The sequence below is a fragment of the Cydia amplana genome, chromosome 19, assembly GCF_948474715.1.
Source record: "Cydia amplana chromosome 19, ilCydAmpl1.1, whole genome shotgun sequence".
In the NCBI taxonomy this organism is placed as follows: Eukaryota; Metazoa; Arthropoda; class Insecta; order Lepidoptera; family Tortricidae; genus Cydia; species Cydia amplana.
This window is the reverse complement of record NC_086087.1, coordinates 3,700,315-3,706,420: the sequence shown is the minus strand read 5'-3', so window position 1 is coordinate 3,706,420 and position 6,106 is coordinate 3,700,315.

Here is a 6,106-nt window from a genome sequence, read left to right as displayed (position 1 = left end):
CACGTTAACCGTAGTAGTTAAATAGTGTTAATTATATTTACGTGTTGTCATCAAGAGTAGCCTTGATGGGGTAAAGAAGATTTTTGTTTTTTTTTTGTTTTGTTAATCAGGCCGGAGTGAGTAAAGATTGTCATTTTCCATTCGAAGTCTTGCAGCTAGATGGCTAAAAATTCTGATCTAATTAGTGTCGCCATCTAAGTATTTTTTTTTTCAGAGAAATGCAACTTTGTAAGGAAATTAGCAGACTCCATGATTCTCTGGTCATTCATAAGGTTTAGCTGGGAACCGACGCAATTGATAAGTTTCAAACCAAATGATTAAATGACAGTTGTTTGATTATTGTTGCGAAAATCAATTAAGATGAATAGTCTTTAGCAGAAATGAAGACGGTTGTGATATTTTGGGTGTATTCCCATCTGTCCCCGCCGGGCACAGGGTAATCATTCCCATTTGTGTCCGCCTTGTGGCTCTTGTACGGCAGTGGTCGCGTGAGGCGGGCACAGATGGGAATACACCATATTTTGTGTATGGTTCACGCTGTTGTTAATCTTGTCAATTTCCAGTTAAGTAATCCAATGTCCAACTGAAAATGTCATGTATGTTGATTACTCGCCAAATACCTTCTCTGTTACAGACTGGTAAATATAAGCTTTTATAATTATAACGCTTGTTTTATTCCTCGAGCGCTCTGCGTGCGACTTCCGAGGAATTTATATGAATCCCTGCTTGTCTCTAAAAGGTTTGAAAAAGTAATCCAGCTTTTTAAAAAGTAGCCATCGTCACGAGCGTTATAAAAACGTATATCTATTGATATTCTACGGAAGAACTCTAAACACAAACATACCCACATACAAACATACATGAACAACTACCATACCTACACATAATACGACTTGAATAACCCTTCGCGTTAGTCTGTCCAGGGTGCCTAGCCAACGTGGAAATCGTTAACGCTCCGTGGCATAGCGTAGTTAATAGTTATCTCTCTCGTCCATACTACTGCCACGAAGACGGTTGCGTTTCGTTCGCTACGGAGCGTAAGCGATTTGCACGTTGGCTACGTACCCAGTACCAATGACTAAATCACACGAAGACTAAAATAGATGGCGCTTCCCTTTCACTCTGCTCATATAGGTGTTCGTGCGCTCACTTTCGGATGTTAAAAGTTCATAGATATTACGATAGATGGCAGAAAATAAGAGCTCGATTTAGATGGAGAGACCCGAGAGACAAATGATGCGAATATTTACAAATTTGCTCCAGAGTACTGGTTGGTATTGGGTATTGGTCACAGTGGGTTTGATGTTCTCCGATTCGGTAAAGAAAAATAAAAAGCGGCCAAGTGCGAGTCGGACTCGCCCATGAAGGGTTCCGTATTTAGGCGATTTATGACGTATAAAAAAAAACTACTTACTAGATCTCGTTCAAACCAATTTTCGGTGGAAGTTTACATGGTAATGTACATCATATATTTTTTTTAGTTTTATCATTCTCTTATTTTAGAAGTTACAGGGGGGGGGGGGGGGGGACACATTTTACCACTTTGGAAGTGTCTCTCGCGCAAACTATTCAGTTTAGAAAAAAATGATATTAGAAACCTCAATATCATTTTTCAAGACCTATACATAGATACCCCACACGTATGGGTATGATGAAAAAAATTTTTTTGAGTTTCAGTTCGAAGTATGGGGAACCCCAAAAATTTATTGTTTTATTTCTATTTTTGTGTAAAAATCTTAATGCGGTTCACAGACTACATCTACTTACCAAGTTTCAACAGTATAGTTCTTATAGTTTCGGAGAAAAGTGGCTGTGACATACGGACGGACAGACGGACAGACGGACAGACAGACAGACATGACGAATCTATAAGGGTTCCGTTTTTTGCCATTTGGCTACGGAACCCTAAAAATGGGACCCGGACTAATGTTAATAGGTATGCCCTGTTTCTTCTCTGAGTTGGAAGGTCAGATGGCAGTCGCTTTCGTTAGAAACTAGTATAAAATCGTAGGTAGGCATTAGGTACTTCAATTCTTGGGATTAGTTGCAAATAATGCGCGGAAAATAATGAGATTTAACAACGTTATTACCACTACGACTTTCACAAATAGGTAGATGTAGGTAACTATATACGTTGGTATGCATGTATCTCTAATGTCCCAAAGCCTATTATCCAACTATTAAGCTGTAGAACTCCCAGGCTTCGCTATTATGGATTTTTTTCAAAAATAAAATCGTCATAGTCAAAATTCCATAATTATGCTCACAAAACTTCACGAATATCTGTTGAGAGTTGAGAAATAGGAGACCTTAGGACCGTTACACACGGACTGCGTTATATGGGAACCGCACGCGGGAACACCCAAATATTCCGAAATATGTTTTTCCGACTTTCATAACCTCGATTTTCATAATCCCGATTTTTTATATGTCCGAAATATCGAAATTACGATTTTGAAAACCACGAAAGAAGAAAATCACGACTATGCTATTACCGAAAACTTAAAATCCGATTGTCATATGCACGAAAACTTAAAATTCCGATTTAAAAAAAATCCGAAAATATTTTTCCGAATTTGTCTATTCCGAAAAAATCATTGACCGATCGGAAAAAAGTAATTCAGTATTCAGAAATTCGAACTTTTGTCAACTCGGAATAATGAAACTCGTGATTTTCAAAATAAGATTTAAACGCACTTATACTTTTTAAAAGTCTATATAACTAACCAAAATCCGAATCGGAGCACCCCACTATCCACGTGGTCTTGTCTGTCCTACCCCTAGAGTGTATGTAAAAAGCCGGAGGCGCGGAGGGGAAGCAGCCCTCGCCCGCCGTAGCAAAGCGCAGAGCATTTGTGCCTGCGCTTTGCTACGCAAGGGCGAAGGGGCTGCTTTGCCCGTAGCGCCGGAGCAGATGCGGAACACGACTCGATAAAATAGGAATCACGTCAAATCGGAATTCAAAATTTCGGAATAATGACAATTCAGAATTCGTGATTTCAAAAATCGAAAATGTTAAATTCGGTGTTTATCACTATCGGAATTTTTAAATTCGGAATTATGTGGTTCGGAATTTAAAAAAATCGGCTTTCTTGCTATTCGGAAATATATACCTTCGTGATTTTCATCCTTCGTAATTACGACAGTCGGAATTTTGATGGATCGAGCATTTAAAAATCGGAATAATAAAGTTCGATATTCTAAAATTCGGCATTAAATATTTCGGAATTATGTAGTGTACCCGTTGCACGCTGACTGCACGCCGACTGCACAGTTTCCATACAAATTGCAGTCCGTCTGTACCGGCTCTTATTTACTGTACCGGACCGATAGTTATATGTAGGTAGGTACTAACATAAAACATTTTTGCCCAAGCTTAGTTTTCGTTTGGTCAAGAAAGACTTCAAAACAGTGAAATTGCGAGAAAACTTTACCTTTCAGAAAGCGGTTGACTCGTCGTTCTACATCTCAGATGACCACAAATGCACATTGCAAGTTTTATTTATTTATGCAGAGATGTAATTCCACAAACGAGTCGAGTCAAACCCTCAAAACGAACTAGAACCTAGTAGGCAGCAAATAGCCAAACGATATGTCGTTTCTCGAACGACATACCTACGACACGATGAATTTATTAAATAAATAATTTTTTATTTATAAATTTATAAATTATTTTTCAAATAAATAAATAAATAAAAATTAAGTTTATAAAAAAGGAAAAGTATAAGGAAGATTTTCGCATTTCCCGGTAGGCCATTGCAGTAATACCCCCTATTATCTCTCGCCAGAAACATTAGTAGAGGTACCTACGCGTAAAAAGTAGGTAAGTATTAGGTACCTACACCTATACGATGTAGAATTGTAGATACTTAGCCTTTTCACAAGTAAATGCAATGGGAGCGGTGCTGCATATGCAAGCAGTGTGAATCGGCCTTAAATCGGTCTATGACCGTTCGACTCGAAAAGTAAACAAGGAAAATACTTACACGGTTGCAGAATTTCAACGCTCTGAAAACGTACGCTTCACGACGAGTAAGTACGTTCCGATGGCGTCCATTTTGTCAGAACGTGACGCGAATTTGAAACAAAATGGCGTCGCGTAGTGAGATTGCACTCTTTTAAGATAGGAATACAATATAGGTACGATACGACAAGATACGTAAAAGGGTTGTACGTTGTTTCATATACTACATTTTCGTAGAATTGCGCTTCATAGAAAATGTTTCTCATATTATCATTTCATAGAATGATCAACTTCCAGTGCACATACATTGTAGAAGCTCTATTTGTATATTTTTTATAGTTCTGAAAATTAATGTTTAAAAATTCATTTTATGAAATTTCAGGTCACAATTTATTATTCCTTATAATATTAAGTTTATATAAAACTTGTTTCGAAGCCTGCGGTTGTACGTTGTTTCATATACTACATTTTCGTAGAATTACGCTTCATAGAAAATGTTTCTCATATTATCATTTCATAGAATGATCAACTTCCAGTGCACATACATTGTAGAAGCTCTATTTGTATATTAATATATATTTATTTTTTAATTTATAATTTTAATTTGTAATTTTAGATATAAATGTTATGTTGTTACATATGCATCAATTTCGTTTATATTATAACAATAACATTAAAATATAAACATTAGTTGTGAAAATTCAAGAAAATTGTACATAATTTTAAGCTATAATCATAGATGTTTGTTGCAAAGAAAATTAACACATTACAATATTCATGTCATATAATTTCAAATTATTTATTCTTTACCCGTATATTATTAAGTAAATATTACAAACGTTTGATTCATGCCATCGACAAAAAGCATACCCTTCAATTTTAGATCTGTATTTAAAATTGGAGGGTATGTTATTGTGAATACGGTGTTGTCACCGTATTCTCAATAACAATGTGGGTAAACTGTAGACAAGCAGGAAAACAGTCTTGTTATTGTCTGTAATCGTAAGCGTTGTCGAGCATAATACTGTGATTAAGTTGTATTTTAAGTTGAAATGAGTGATGCCGAAGCGTGAAAGTAACTGTGAAGTGTTTAAATCAAAGAGAGGTGGATTGAAACTGTATGTGGACGGTTTTTCGTACTCAAAAAATAAACAAAACAATGATGTAGTGTACTGGTTGTGTGACATGTATTATAATCAAATTTACAAATGCACTTCAACTGTTCATACAACTGTAAATGATAGTGGTTTATACACAATATCTAAACAACCGCGAAATCATAACCATGGGCCGGACCCATCATTAAAAGAAATTGCAGTTTTTAAACAGAAATTGAAAGAAAACTCATGTTCAGGATTGAAGGTGGCCAACATTTTGCAAAACACTAAATCGGAAACGAAACCAGAATATTTAGAATGTTTACCTTCCACCTCAGCACTGAAGCAAATAATTTATCGGCTAAAATCAAAAAACAAAGAATGCATAGATGAACCTACTGATATATCTTTTGAGTTAAATGCTTCAGAGACTCAAATTAATGGTGACAATTTTGTCATAAAAGATCGAACCTTTGGCCCAAATAAAAGAATACTTCTGATGTCAACATTATACTGTATAAAAATAATAAGTAAATCAAATTACTGGATTGGTACATTTAAGATTGCTCCCCTCATCTTCCAACAACTGTATATTTTTGAATAACAAGAAAACATTTCCATTAATATTCTGTTTATGTACACACAAAGACAAGCGGACATATGACCTAATGTTTGAGCTGATATTAGAATATGCATTGGAAAATAATATAGAAATATGTCCAAAAGTGTGCATTCTTGATTTTGAAAAGGCAGCCATATTGAGTTTACGAGAACTTTTGAAAATATTTATTTAACGGGTTGCCACTTTCATTTTGGACAAATAATTTATAGGTAAGTAATGTATTGTTTTCATTCAAAATATTATGTAACCATTTCATATTATAAGTATTATAATGATGTTATAACTTATCCTAACGTACTTAACTATTCTAATGACGATTTGTATTCTATTGTAATATATTGTATTTATTTGAAATAAAAAAAATATCGATTATAATTGGAATAATGAAGTTGTATTTTTTGTTTCAGAAGAATTCAAGAATTC